We start from the raw sequence: 15,817 nt of genomic DNA on the forward strand, positions 1-15,817 counted from the left end.
ACACTAAGTACAGCTGAGGCAAATTATAGTCACTTGGAGAGAGAAGCACTTGCCTTAATATTTGGCGTTAAAAAGTTTCATAGCTTCTTGTATGGACGAGAGTTTGTGCTACTGACTGACCACAAGCCACTTCAGACCATATTCGGTGAAAAGTCGAGCACACCTACTATTGCTGCTGCACGTCTGCAGAGGTGGTCCCTTATTCTAGCAGCATATCGCTACGAGCTTCGCTACAGGGCCGCAAAGGCCAACGTCGTCGGGGATTGTTTTTCTCATCTGCCGTTGCAAGGGACTTAGGAGGACGACGAGGACGAAGTCAGTGTGATCTACTCTTTGGGACTTGAAAGTTTCCCTGTGAACTGCGTAGAAATAGCTAAAGAAACTGCTCGCGATCGAGTACTAAGTGTGGTGGCGGAAGTTATTGCCAAGGGGTGGCCTGCAACTATAAATGATGAGGCACTGAAACCGTATTTTTTCTCTCAGGACAGAGCTAACAATGCATCAAGGATGCATCCTGTGGGGAATGAGGGCCCTGATGCTTTCAAAGTTGCGCACGAGGGTGCTTGACGAACTGCACTGCGGACATCCAGGAATCGTCAGGATGAAAGAAATTGCAAGAAGTTACACATGGTGGCCACGAATCGACGACGAGCTAGAACAGATGGTAAAAAGATGTGACGAATGCCAGGAACAACGCGCTCAACCACCGAAGGCTCATCCTTGGTCCTGGCCGGCTCGACCATGGGACCGTGTGCACCTCGATTTCGCGGGTCCCTTCTTGAATAAGAACTTTTTAGTCGCGGTGGACGCGCACTCCAAGTGGCCGGAGGTGTTTGTGCTCCAGTCAACGACCGCAGCAGCTACAGTGTGCGCGTGTGCGTGAACTGTTTACGCGATGGGGTATCGCGGGTACAATTGTCACAGACAATGGACCTCAGTTTTGTGCAGAGTCTTTTCAGATGTTTCTCAAGCAAAATGGCGTGAAACACATAACATCGGCGCCCTACCACACATCAAGTAATGGGTTGGCAGCGAGGTTCATCCGGACGTTGAAAGAAGGCCTGAAGAAAGATCAAAGTCACTCTCTGGAGGTGAGACTTGCTAACCTGCGCAAGTCGCTTTAATTCAGCAACAAATTGGACGATAGTCTGAGCCTCCCCTTGTATATATTTGTGGAACTTCGCCCTCTCCGCAATCACCGATGGTTTTGGGGACAAGTGATCACGTAGCACTTTCATCAAATCATCGAGAGTTTTGTCTGACGGTTTCTCAGGTGCGACCAGCGTTTTTAGCAATGACGCTTTATTCCTCCTGAATAAATTCACACACCTGTCCCCCTCGCGGTTACTCTCTGAACTAAATGAATCGCAAAATTATTGAGAATTGTCCTAGCTCTACTCCCATTCAAGGCAGCACTATCGACATCGTCAAGAATGTTTCTTTTCAAAAAGAAAAAACTACAAGAAGGAAAGCATGTCAGAACAAGCCTGTGCATGTCAGCGCATGTTTGTCAGACAACAAGGGGGAAAAAAGCAAAAAGAAACACTTGAACAAAGCACAAAACCAACATCAAACTATTTCTAAGCACACGCACTCCCTTTATTCAAAAACAGTGCTCATCATAAATCCGTCCAGGACAACACACACTATTTCATTTTTCAATTGGTACACTTTTTTCCAGTAACAGTCAATGCATTGCTACAGACTGCGTGACATCATCACATCCTGTCTGAAGAAGACAGCGGCAAAGACAAAGGCTCCTATTATTTATTGAATCGCAAGATTATTTCCTTTGTCCTACTCTTAATGATATTCATTCTTACATTAAAAGTCAACAAAACAGCACGTGCATATTAACGATTTTCACCCAAAGGCTCCTCATGGTCACTAGAATTACATCACCAGTAAACTTTTTTTTAATTCCGTGTTAGCGCCGCGAAGCAACTGTGACTATCAGCGGCGTACAGACGTGAACAGATAAGAGAGTACAGCAGGGAGGTGGGGGACAGGGGGGTTAGTATGCGTCCTGGGCCGACCTCAGGGGGAACTGTGCCGACATTCGTCTGGAAAGTCTTCGGAAAACCCAGGGAAAACCTCAGACAGCACAGCCGGTGACACCAGTAAACTACCACTGCTTTTTTAAAATAATAAGTGAGTCCACTCAACATCATCATCAGGCTTATGTAATACATGACCCTTTCTATGCTCATACATTCGTTGTCTGAGGCTACACTTGCGAGCAAAAAGGCGCGAAAGCCTGGGGGCAAAGTTCTATTCGCGCTCGACGAAGGACTAGACAGAACGGGAACAAGATGACATTCCCATACTATATTAATGATTATTGCATTGCAGTCTAGAAAAACTACTACTACAAAACTATAATTTTAGGAGCCAATTATTGCTGTCTATGGAAACTATAATTGCCCTATTACTTGGTTCGCTATTAATGAAGCGCTCCAATTTTTTCTCTCTTCCCATTTCAGCCTTGTGAAGCAGACTCACATCCAAAATAATTAATTTACACTAAGGGTGCTGTGTGCTGCGCTCAGATGCAAGCGTTTCTGCACGAATACCTATAACACCGTACTTCTTCAACATACAGAACTCCTAACAACATCTAACAAACAAGCAGAGAAACCCACTTCTCAGCTGTACCATGCGACTTTCTTCTGCGCAAAACCAGTGATTTGAGGAAAGAGCAGCAAAAATTGCGTGCACTTGTGCTTGGCTTCAAAAAACTGAAGCATATGCTAACAAACTAAGAAGAAGACACTCATGTCTGGTATCAGACAATTCTTGCATAATGCTACATACACAGCCGCATTGTCCCTTCGTAAAGAAAGCACAGGACGAGGGCACACAAATTCATTTAAGCGAGCAAGGAAAAGGCTTAAGACCTCAGGAATAATAGCAGAGTCACCGGACATCGTCACGCGGCTAACACAAGATACGTGCTTTATAGGAATTTCTACTCCACACTCAGACACCAGCATTTCTGCACAAATACGTGATAAAACAGTGCGCTCACTGGGGGTAACGGATCGCGCGCGTCTCGCGTCCAAACCGCGAGAACGGGTCCGCGTTGCGCTCGTACCGGGAATCGCGCGCGTCGCGTGTCCAAACCGCGAGAACGGGAGCGCGCGCAGCTCGCGTGGGGCGCGGTTTGGGCGCACTGCTTTATCACTTAAACAGAAGCAGAGCTGACATTGTAGTACCCTCGCGATAAATCTTTTATTCCAGCGCCAGCAGAATGTATTCAGAAAAGGCTTCGAGTCTGTAAGGTCAGCCCAAGGCGTGTTGATGGGAGCGCACTGCTCGGTTAGGTACCCAAGCTTGCAGCCAGCGATGCTGGAATGATTATTTTATTTTATTTTAGTTTGAGTCATTATCGGCTCACGTATTTAGTGAAGACCTATGAACACATGTTAAGTGGTTTGGTTTAAAAATGACAAGAGCTACAGTGTGTAGCGAATGATGCTCACATTTGCCCGTTCAGCTCTATAGTATTATAGCATTATATATTATGTATAGTTTTATATAGCATTATATATAGTATTATAGTAGCATAGCAAAATATATGGGTGCAAGGAAATAAACGGAAAACAGCGTGAATTCACTCCTGTATAATGATCCTGCGCAGAAGCACGGCACCGTTTTCTTCGTAGCGAACATGCATTCCTTGCTTTTTTGTGGTTCGCGCCGGCCGAGTGACGATATCCTATTACATCCAGAACGAAGACCTATTGTTTTGCGTTTTGTTTTGCGAAGACCTCTTGACGATGGTAGGATAATTATTGACCTGAGGAATAATATGGATTTTTGCGGTTGTGAAAATATACTTTGTGATTGTGAGTGTGAAAATGTGAGTGTGTGTCTGTGTGTGTGTGCGCGCGCGCGCTGGGACCCCACTTGACAAGTAAGTGTTTGCCTTTTCGTGTGACACGAGTGATACATTTATGTACTATTGCGTGAAATAGTGGTTTAAAAAATAATTGTTATCGCGTTTGCATTGTAATCTGTTTGTTTTGACGAACGTTTTTAATGGAATTATCACGCGACCCTGGTGAAGTCCTTGTTTTGGGCGGGATATTTTAGGAGTTCTGCACGCGGATCCTGTTGTTGTTTGTTAGTATGTATCTGTCACGTTCTGCTCAAGCTTTGTTTTCTTTGCAAAAATTCAGACTTTATGGTATTAAGCTGTCCAAGTAGAAGTGACTTTCCCTGCTCGCTTAAGATAAATTGTGTGCCCTTTTTCTGTGCTTTCTTCACGCAGGGACAATGCAAATGAGTATATAGCATTATGCAATCATTATCTGGTAGCAGAAATGGGTGTCTTTGTCGCAGTTTATTAGCGTGTGCCTCGTTATTTTATTTCTTTTCTCTTATAGCTATGCGAGCAAATGTGCGTGTAATTTTCGCTGCTCTTTTCTTGTTTTCTCTACTTTTACGCAGAAGAGAGCCTGCTGGTAAAAGCTGAATAGTGTTTTATCAGTGGAAGTGGGGTTGTTTGTTTGATTTTGTTGGGTGTTCGATATCTTGATGAAGTAAGCAGTCCTTAATTTTGCAGTCATGGGTTTTTGAGCAGAAATGCTGGTATCTGAGCACGGAGTAGAAATTCCTAGCGACTCAAGCGACTCAAGCGACTCAAAGCGACTCCTTCAGCACCGCACCTGCCTCCCATCACCGCATCACCCATCTATGTTCCATCCCATGCTGCGTCATCACTACCTTCCTTTCAGAAGCTCCCACCCGCCTGCACAAGCGCGGGCTCCTGCTTCTGCTGCAACCTGCCCCCACAACATGCAACCTGCAACCACAGCTGCCGCTGTGTCTGGGCGGGGGAGTACCTGTGGCGACCACCTACCGTCGATGACGACGATGTCTATCGCAACAGCGGGCACGCGCTACGCGCCCGAATAAACAGTTGACCTCTGGGCTTCCTCCTGTGTGGCTGAATGCTAGCTAGCTCCCACAGATCTTTCCCCGACGAGCAGTATTTTGTATGCGATGTCGCATGTCTGGACTTGTTCAGTAGTGTTGCCATTTTTACCCTTCGCTAATATCTTGTTGCTGTCATGTTGTGCTAGCCGCGTAGCGATAGGCGGTGATTCTCCGATTATTCCTGAGCGGTTCTTTTCCCTGCTCACTTAAGGAAATTTGTGTATCCCTGTCCTGTGCTTTCGTTACGCAAGGGCAATGCGACTGTGTATGTGGCATTATGCAAGAATTATCTGGTGGCAGAAATGGGTGTCTTTTTCTCAGTTTATTAGCGTGCGCTACGGTTTCTTGCAGTTACAGCTATTGGGACACAAAAGCGTGTAATTTTTCGCGGTTCTTTTCTTTTTTCACTGCTTTTACTCAGAATGTAGGTGAGGGGCAAAAGTCAGCATCCAAGTAGAGCAGCAGAAAGCCGCTCGGCAGAGGAGAGTTCATGAGAATGGAATTTGTTTGTTTTTTTGTTATATGTTGTTGTTGAGTGTCAGTATTCACTTTGCTTGTTATGTTGATGGAGTAAGCTGTTTGCATTTATAGGTATTTGTGCAGAAATGCTGGTGTCTGAGTGTGGAGTAGAAATTCCTATAAAGCACGTATCTTGTGTTAGCCGCGTGACGATGTCCGGTGACTCTACTATTATTCCTGAGGTCTTAAGCCTTTTCGTTGCTCGCTTAAAGGAATTTGTGTGCCCTCGTCCTGTGCTTTCTTTACGAAGGGACAATGCGTCTGTGTATGTAGCATTATGCAAGAATTGTCTGATACCAGACATGAGTGTCTTCTTCTTAGTTTGTTAGCATATGCTTCAGTTCTTTGAAGTCAAGCACAAGTGCGCGCAATTTTTGCTGCTCTTTCCTCAAATCACTGCTTTTGCGCAGAAGAAAGTAGCATGGGTACAGCTGAGAAGTGGGTTTCTCTGCTTGTTTGTTAGATGTTGTTAGGAGTTCGGTATGTTGAAGAAGTACGCTGTACGCTTGCATCTGAGCGCAGGACACAGCACCCTCAGTGTAAATTAATTATTTTGGATGTGAGTCTGCTTCACTGCATGACAAGGCTGAAATGGGAAGAGAGAAAAAATTGGAGCGCTTCATTAATAGTAATCCTGATCCAAGTAATAGGGCAATTATAGTTTCCATAGCAAGTAGAATTTTAATAGGCTCCTAAAATTATAGTTTTGTAGTAGTAGTTACTACAATAGTACAAAGTAGTTACTGCAATGCAATAATCATTAATATAGTATGGGAATGCCATCATGTTCCCGTAAAGGCGTTCTGTCTAGGCCTCCGTCGAGCGCGAATTGTCAGCGTCATTGTCATCGTCAGCTGACATGCCCATCGTCAATGTGTGTTAGTGGCGCCACCGTAGTATTTAACGGCGGTGCGCCACGTCGTAGTCGTCAGTCGTCATTCTTAGAATGTCCTACGACGACCTATTCGGCACCTTACCATCCTAAATTATTATGCATGCCTGTAAATACGTCTCATCATCATTAAACGTTTGTATTTGTTGCTACTCCGACTGCCGCATCCTTATTACAAGAGTTTGGCGGATGAAGATGTTCTCGGAGTGAGCCACGGCCCGGTCACCTTCCTTCCGCACTTGGCGACCCAGGACATTCCTTTTTTCTTCATTCCCGCCTCACATGGCGCAGTCGACAGGATCGGCAATCTTCGGAGTCAAGTCTTCAGAGTTCAAAGGCAAGATCGTTTTTCAGCGCAGTCCACGGCCTTTGTCAGCAGAGGCATAGTCAGTTTTCTTTACACTTGTTGAGGCATGGTACGAGGTACTCAGATAGCTCCATCAGCTTGGGTGCTTGAACCGAAGGAGTCTTTTTCATCTTCTGGTCCTTCGACGTTGTTACGCAACTCGTATTGGATTCGTCCTCCAGCAACCAACAGTCGCGGTAACCTTGTCAAGGTCAGCCATTGTCCTATTCAGTAAAGCCACTAGTGTTCTCTCTCACGAGACTAGTGTCCTGATGGCTTGCTTCAGTCTAGGCAGCCGTCATGTCTTACGTCTCATCATCATTAAACGTTTGTATTTGTTGCTACTCCGACTGCCGCATCCTTATTACAAGAGTTTGGCGGATGAAGATGTTCTTGGAGTGAGCCACGGCCCGGTCACCTTCCTTCCACACTTGGCGACCCAGGACATTCCTTTTCTTCATTCCCGCCTCACAGAATAGAACTTTGCCCCCGGGCTTTTGCGCCTTTTTGCTCGCAGGTGTAGCCTTAGACAACGAATGTATGAGCATAGAAAGGGTCATGTATTACATAAGCCTGGTGATGATGTTGAGTGGACTCACTTATTATATTAAAAGAGCAGTGGTAGTTTACTGGTGATGTGATTCTAATGACCATGATGAGCCCTTGGGGTGAAAATCGTTAATATGCACGGTGCTTTTTTGTTGAACTTTAATGTAAGAATGAATATCATTAAGAGTAGGACAAAGGAAATAATCTTGCGATTCAATAAATAATAGGAGTCTTTGTCTTTGCCGCTGTCTTCTTCAGACAGGATGTGATGACGTCACGCAGTCTGTAGCAATGCATTGACCGTTACTGGAAAAAAGTGTAGCAATAGAAAAATGGTGTGTATTGTCCTGGACGGATTTATGATGAGCACTGTTTTTGAATAAGAGGAGTGCCTGTGCTTGGAAATAGGTTGATGTTGGTTTTCTGCTTTGTTCAAGTGTTTCTTTTCGCTTTTTTCCCCCTTGTTGTCTGACAAACATGCGCTGACATGCCCAGACCTGTTCTGACATGCTTTCCTTCTCATGTAGTTTTTTCTTTTTGAAAAGAAACATTCTTGACGATGTCGATAGTGCTGCCTTGAAAGGGAGTAGAGCTAGAACGATTTTTAATAATTTTGCGATTCATTGAGTTCAGAGAGTAACCTCGAGGGGGACAGGTGTGTGACTTTATTCACGAGGAACAACGTGTCATTATTCAGTTAGCTGCCTGACTCTCGGATGGGATGGACATGTCTTGCTGAACCATTATTTTGTTTTTTCCTGTACAGTAAGACTTTGGGAATGAAATGCTTAATTCCTACAATCGCCTCTTATGTATGGTGTTTTTCTGCAATAGTTCCCTATGCAATCATTATAGTAGAATAAAGGAAATAATCTTGGGATAGTGATTCAATAAATAATAGGTCCCCTGTCTACAGCGTACGCGTCCTTGAGCCACGCAGCTGCATGATGATGTCATACTGCGACACTATTGTTTCAGATGGACCATGTCCAGAGGAGCATTAGTGGAAAAAACAGTGTAGCCCTGAGACAATAGGATGACGTCACGACCAATGAGCAAAGCCTGCAGGGGGCGCAAGGATTCACTTCTCTATTGGGCACTGGCGGGTGTGGACACTTTAATTCTACTCCTAGCAATTGCGCTGGCCTTCAGTGGAAGAGCGTAGCTTCGGCGGGGTCCCGTCTGCCTCTGATGGGCTGCGGATGTCTGGTTTGACACTGGTGAATGGTGGATTGCGTGACGAGCGGATTTACAATGAGGGAATGTAGCGTACGTGCCCGATGATGGTGAGTATCTTTTCACTCTGTTCGAGTGTCTCTGTGTTTGTTTTCCTCTGTTGCCCAGCAGTCGTGCGATTTGTACTGACGTGTCCTGACATGCCCCGACATGCATGCTTTCCTTTATTGACGCTTTGTATTTTTTTTTTCTTTTTTGACAAGGAACATTCTTGTCTTGACGATGTCGATAGTGCTGCCCTGAATGGGATAGTGCTATTCTTAATACCTTTGCGATTAAATTAGTTCAGAAATCAACCGCAAGAGGGACAGATGCATGACTTTATAGAGGAGAAAAAGCATTACGATTCAGTTCCGTGCCTGGCTGTCGAATGGAGTAGACGCATCGTTTTGCGCTCCTTGTTACCCGTACTCTGTGTTGATTTGTTGAGTGCCTAGTCCTCTTATTAGCCATTGATGGAGTTACGTGTTGGGATATTTTGTTCTTTTGAAAGTCTAATTTAGTAAGACTTTGGAATTCCTACGATCAGTTTTCATGCATGGTGCTCTTCTGCTATAGTTTCCTATGCAATCGTTATAGAAGAATAAAGGAAATAATCTTGGGGTAGTGATTCAATAAATAACAGGTCCCATGTCTAGAGCGTACGCGTCCTTGAGCTACGCAGCTGCATGATGACGTAACACCGCGACACTATTGTTTCAGGTGGACCTTGTCCAGAGGAGCATTAGTGGAAAACACAGTGTAGCCCTGAAACAATAGGATGACGTCACGACCAATGAGCAACGCAAGAAGAGGGCGCAGGAATGCTCTCTCTCTTCGCCTCTCGCAGGTGGTCGCCGCAGAGGGCGCTAAGAGCGCGCGCGTATGCCTAGCTGCCGCGGCGCGGCGTCCCAATCAGTTGCTCGCTGGCTGTTCCGGAGAGCAGACGTGCGCTCGGTTGCTCCGCAGTCCCCGCGCCCGCTCAGTTTCTGCATGGCTTCAGGCATGGCATCAGTTTCTGGAGCAGTCGCAGGGGAAAAGGTGAGTGATTTACCGATGTCTGCGCGTTGTTTTACCGTGCTCGTGTTCAGCCTTTTCTCGCCGTACGCGCATGTTTAGACTTGTTTAGCGGTGTCCCGTACCAAGCCTGTTGACGCACGTTTACTGTCGTGTGGCTAGTGGTTCCCGCCTTGTGTTAGCCGCGTAGTGTTGTGACGCTGTGGTTAGGCCTTTTCTCTCGCATGCCTAGGCTTGTTGAGCAGTGCTGCCATTTTTACGTGTCGCAAGTACTCTGTTGTTCTCTGTCTTTAGAGCTAAGATGCTGGCGCCATCTGGTGTGATGCCTTGGAACTAGGTGGCCACATGCCTCTGCAACCGTCGTGCCCCAGTCGCCCGCACCGGCGTGATTTCTTCAGGATGGCGTCGTTGATTTTCAAGTAAATTATTTCCCACTGTCTGCTTCCTTTCTATGTGTTTTTTTTTCTACAACCCGAGTTTGACATAGAAAATCCACCACAAGTATTGCACTGAGTTAGATTTCGCACAATTTGAAAATTTTAAAAATTTACATTTTTAAAGAAAATTTAAAGTAATTTTAAAATAATTTAAAGTAAAAAGTGCAATACTTGCCGTGAATTTTCTGTGTATAACTTGGGTTGAATGATTACTACTGCTGGTCGTATGCTTCGCATTGCTCCTCAAAAGCACGACCCCTTGATCAGAAAACTGTTCCTATTCATATTCCCATGTGAATCCCCATGGGATTAGGTACAAGATAATCCCAGTATTTATTTCCTTAGTCACCAAAGCAATAAACACGCCTCAGAAGTTGAAAGACCCAAGCTGCCATACAGGAGCGGTTACAAAGTTTTGGGTCAGAATATATCACCAAAGTTTACTTGAGCTCACCAAAATGCACAAAACATTACTTGATACAAAGACCTTGGAAATGAACATTGTGCTTAAGTATGGCAGATGAAGTTTATTCCTTTCAGTTGTATGGCCACATCAGCCAGAATAAGCGTTTCACTGGCTGCTAATGCTAAAGTACTTTAAATAGTATCTTAAATACTTGGGTACTTAGTGGTTTACTCAAATTACTTTCAGTTTCGAGTATTTTGTACTCTATTTTAAATGCTTTTTATGCTGCATATTTAGCATCTTACTTTAAATACTTTTGCGCATTATTTTGTACATGTCGGGCCTCGCATTAAGATGCTTTTTCGAAAGAGCATCACCCACTGCTGTTCATTTTGCGAGAATGCTTGCACACATGCTCTGTAGCAGTCCTGGAGCAATGCTTGGAACTCTTCCTTCGCTTTTTCCAAACCGTCTGCAGCGTCAGCATACACAATCTGAAATGGATCATCACATTGTAAATGGCATTTGACGGTAACATAAAAAATTGTATATGGCAAAGCAACTGTACAAGAGAGTTGCACGAGAGTCTTTTTTTTTTTCTTTTGCATTGCTCTACTTTGTTTACTTTTTCTTTTGCTCCTGTCGCTCTGCTGATCCACTCAAATAGGAGTAGCAATGCATAATGTAAAACCCCGAGACAGGGGAACACGAAGGGACAGACACAACACAAAGTCTCGACTTCGTGTTGTGTCTGTCCATTCGTGTTCCCTAGTCTCGGGGGTTTTACAGTATGCATCATCTTCACCAGCTCGCTTGCTTCCTAGCCATGTTTTCATTGTCAGGAGTAGGAAGTTGGACTTGTTTCTATGAATTTGTTGTTGGAAAAAGAGTGCATATGCAAAAACGCACTACACACCACTCTTGCCGTGTATGCTGCCATATTGGCTCCTGTTCGATTGCAATGGTGGAACGCAGAGGCTTTACCACAATTTCACAGTTTCAGACAAGCGTACCGCAACAGCCTTTTTGAAACCACTGTAGCATGCCAGTTTCTTCGGTCATCATTAGCAATGACAGCCACAGCTGTGAGTAGGGGACAGGCATGCACCACTGCAACTAGAAGTACTGTTGTGGGTCGCAACCTTAACACAATTAGAAAATAGGGTGGCACGAATAGTGATTTTCAAGTTGAAATCAAATACAAAATGAATATTTTTAAATCGAAAATGAACAAATAATCAAGGCATAAAATGAGTCACACAAGCCCTGACTGTACATCATTTTTGCAGTTTCCTAAAACATTTATGGTTTTTCTAATTGACAGACCAAAGTGGGATTGAGCAGCCATTAGCTTTAATGGTAGACCTTTCCTGATAGAGGTGTTCACATCTGTATCTGAGTAGTGCAGATCGTGAATTTGAAGTTAAAACGAAACACAAAATTGAGAACGGAGGACTACCAAATAGAGGGTGGTATCTTTACACGAATAACCAAGACAAAATAGAGAGTAGCATGGCAAACGTCAGCATTCGAATTGGGATGCAATTTGTCCCATTTTTAATGGCCCTGGGGAGCTGTTAGCGCTGTCATAAATGTGATTTTTGTGTGCTCCCAGACATCTTTGTACAACTTTGACCAGCTTAGCTAGTATAATCGGTGACGCGCTGGAATGAGCCCGAGATCACTGCAACACACAAACATGGTTGTAGTCACACTTTACCAACAAATCGTTTGAAATGCTGACATCAGCTCCCTCCGCTGTTCTGGGCGGACATTCTTCGTAGATTTTACCCAGTGCCACTCTGCCTGAGCCACATGGAGGTGGCAAAGTATCTGGCTCACTTTTGGGCAGATGCTATGAAGATCTGCTTTTTCAGCAGCTGTCATGAAGGGTTGAGGCACCTACAAATAAGTAAAATCATGTTGAAACAACGAAAAAATAAACAGGCTCTTCATGCAGAAACTAAGAAGACAGTGGTGTTACATATTTACTAGTATGAGCACCACTAGCTGGCGGAGGTACAAAAGTCTTAAAGGAGGCAATATTACCTTGAATCAATGTACAGAGATGGAGGACAACAGATGCAGACGGGAGTCCTGTCTCCCTCTAAGTCTCTTCTCCTTCTCCGCACATCCCAAACTTAGGGTAATATTGCCTCCTCCAAGGCTATACTGACTCACTTGCATTCTATCTTTATGTCCTGGTTCATTCCATGTCCCAGATGTTGCGCTAGACTGTCCCTGACTTCTTTCAAATAAATTGTGGTTGATTGTTCCCATGCAGCCAACGCTCTCCCGCTTGCAAAAAGAAAATTGCTTTGTGGCCGCTTCTTGAAGGTTTGCGAAGGGACATGTAACCTACCTGTTGAAAAAAATTCTAACAAAATAGCTTTTTTTTTTGCAAATTCTAATCAGATCTCTTCTGAGTGATGACAAAGCGTAACACTTTCTTGCCATATGTACAGAAGGTTGATCGACACTTTGTGATCGGTGGCTGATCGATAGTTTATGCCCTGAGAAAAATTAATTAAAAAATTATTTGAATTTTTATGGAACTCAGCAGTTTTTTCAGAGCCACTCAAACTGTTCAGCACTCTTGCCTAGGAGGCACAGAACATGCTAGAAATATTTTGAGGTGCGCATATTTGGAAAAGTTTGTGAAAAAAAAATTAAGTTCAGACATACTGCTTTTTGCCACTTAGTCAGCCGTCAGTTGCACAGTGAGGTGGTTCTGATAAAATATGAGACAATTGCATTTCATAGTACACACCTTCATTATTTTTTCCATAACGTTTCATAAAAAGACTGCTTTTGCAGTGAAAAAAGTTTAGAACTTGACCACTGTCACACACATCCGGCGTTGCACCGCAAAGCTGCTTCAGCCCAGAACGCATCGTCGCTGCTTCCTCCAAACACACTGGAGCACCACTTCCCGATTTGCGTTCTTCAGAAACAACTTGTAGAAATTAACCTTCAGACTTCAGGTTATCACGAGAAAAGCCTACTTCTGCGGCGCAGTTCAACAGGAGCACTGGTCCTACGGATGTACTTAGGTAACATTGGACACTGGCGAGCCATTGAATTACCATAATCAGTTTAAGCGATGACGGACACGATGCTTACTAACACAGACTCTACGGTGCAAGGCAATAATGTGTGTGAAATAAACAGGGAAAGCACAACAACTTAACTCTTTCAGCTACCACAAAAGAAAAAATAACAGAAGCCTCGAACTGTCCAAGTGAAGTAATTGAGGGGTCAGGCCCCGCCAAGCTACAGTGTCGTAGCTTTTTGCCTGTATCCCCCTAAACCCTTGGTAAAAATAAAAATGTTGAAGTGAGCTAGATATAATAGGTGAAGACCCGTCGTTGCTGAAGTACGTCCTGGTCTCCAGTGCTCCTTGTGTACTGTGCTGCCGCAGAAGGCCATTCTTGTGCGTACCTCAAGCGTAGAAAGTTAATATGTATCAAATGTTTTTGCAGGCAGCGTAAATCTATTTGGGCTGCTCCCGTGTGCGTTTGGCAGCATACTTGGGGTGAAGGAGCCAGGCAAGGCAATGCAGCATGAGTGTGGGGATGGTCAAGTTCAATATTTCCTTTTTCTTTTCTTTTTTTTTTTTGCTGCAGATGATGAACCTTTGTACAATGGGCATACTTCCAAATGAAATGCATGTCATATTTTTATCAGAACTACCTCAGTGTGCAATTAACGGATGAATACTGTATGCGATAAAAAGCAACATTTTACACATACATAATTTTTTTCTGATAATCTTCCAAGTCGGTGTACCTCAAACTATTTTTAACAAATTCTGTGCTTCCTATTCAACATCGCTAACCATGATATGTAGCATTATTACATACTAGGTTTAAATTATGTTAACCACTAAAATAACTTAACATAAACTAAAATAAGCATGGCAGGGGTTACCATCTTGTCTGTATAAAGAAGCCTTCCTTCAGCTTCTGAATGGCCTCTCTGTCATCGCCATATGCATCCTTGCACCACTGTTCATACCAGTGGTACACTGTTCTCTGCGTTGCGTTAGCAGCTGTACTAGCAAGCAGTTCATGGACATTGTTTTACATCTCCAGCTTAGTTTCATGTATAGGAGTATGGCCTCGAACACAGCCATGCCTCCAAAGAAGCAACCTGGTTGTGACAACAAAGATAGAACAAATGAACAACAAATAGCATGTTGTATGTTTGCCATGTAACATGAGAGTGCACTGTCTTGCAATAAGATCAACAAATATACCTCATGAGAACCTGAACTCCTTGTTGAGCAAGTTATACACATTTAAGATTGCGTATTGCCAATCTAGTCTTGTTCCATGATTTTTCTATCTTAACTTTTCTACTAGTGTCCAGCATAATATGAGATAAGATGACTATATGCACCTCAAGACCCCTAATCATCAATCAGCATCATACCTAAACCCCTACCCTATGGTATTGCTTTCAGGAGGTGGGTAAGCAATGAACAGCTTGAAACAGCAGAACCACCTGAAAGTGCAAAGAACTCACCGTTCAGATCGCTTCACCGTGCTAATAATCCGCGAGGTAGTGCACGTTTAGTGCAGGTTAGTGCGGTCATCCAGCCATCGTTGGGCGTCGTCATAACAAGTTGAAAGAAGGACATTCGTAACATACGTTGAATTTGAAGATGCTTCGGCCTCAACACAAATGATGCGTTTATATCTTCTGTTTTCAACCCTTTTACGTGACAATATTTACAATATTTTCCTGGCAATGTTTGTGACACAAATGATTAATGTGGAAGAATTAATCGAAGTAAATTAAACTGACCACAAGGTGTCACGAACGGAGTGTGCAGATAGTGCGGTGGGTGCGGATAGCGTTTAGGACTAGCTGGTGTAGCAACAGCTGTTATGGCAATTCACATTATTGCTTTAGGCATTTGTGTGTAAAAACAGCCCTCTTTGTTGGGCGCCGCGTCACAATTATTTGTTTCTCGTGCTTGGTTACAGTCAGTGTACTATGTTTGATTACAATTATTTGCTGTAGTGCAGAATTATTCAGACCAATCCGGTTGCTCATGGCCACCGTAAAGTTTGCACTGAATTGAAAGATAAAAAGCGGGCGTCATAGAATGAGTGCAACGTGTAACCATACATTTGAGGATCGTGGACATTAGCAGCTAGTACAGAGTTATTCAATGCGGATAAACTTTCGAATGGTAATAATAGGTGTTAACAGTTTTCATCCTTTTTCATTTAAACAAATAACGACAGGTCTGCAATTGTGTGAAGTGCAAGCTTGATCGCCCCCTTTAGCACTACAGTGACGGTCCTCGAGGGAGCTGCATATTGCCTACATTGAACGCTGTCATCAGTGATCATATGTGCTGCTATCTTGTGTGTGCGTAGTAGTTTCGTCCCGGACACCAGCAGGAACTTGCCTTTTCTGTGACACTTATGCTGTTCATAATTGTCACAGAAAAGGCGCACGCCTTCCGTTTTCAACAAATCAGG

The 15,817-nt window shown here is 43.9% G+C and overlaps 1 long non-coding RNA gene across 1 annotated transcript; it reads right to left on the reverse strand.

The window, feature by feature from the left end:
• Positions 1-10,428: 10,428 nt before the first annotated feature.
• Positions 10,429-14,456, reverse strand: LOC135367059 (uncharacterized). Its single transcript, XR_010414346.1, has 4 exons — positions 14,253-14,456; positions 12,504-12,835; positions 12,043-12,224; positions 10,429-10,816 (listed from the first exon to the last, which is right to left on the reverse strand). It is a non-coding gene; the product is annotated as an uncharacterized LOC135367059 (long non-coding RNA).
• Between the last annotated feature and the right edge of the window lie 1,361 nt (positions 14,457-15,817).

Source organism: Ornithodoros turicata, chromosome 1 (assembly GCF_037126465.1).
Source record: "Ornithodoros turicata isolate Travis chromosome 1, ASM3712646v1, whole genome shotgun sequence".
Taxonomy (NCBI): domain Eukaryota; kingdom Metazoa; phylum Arthropoda; class Arachnida; order Ixodida; family Argasidae; genus Ornithodoros; species Ornithodoros turicata.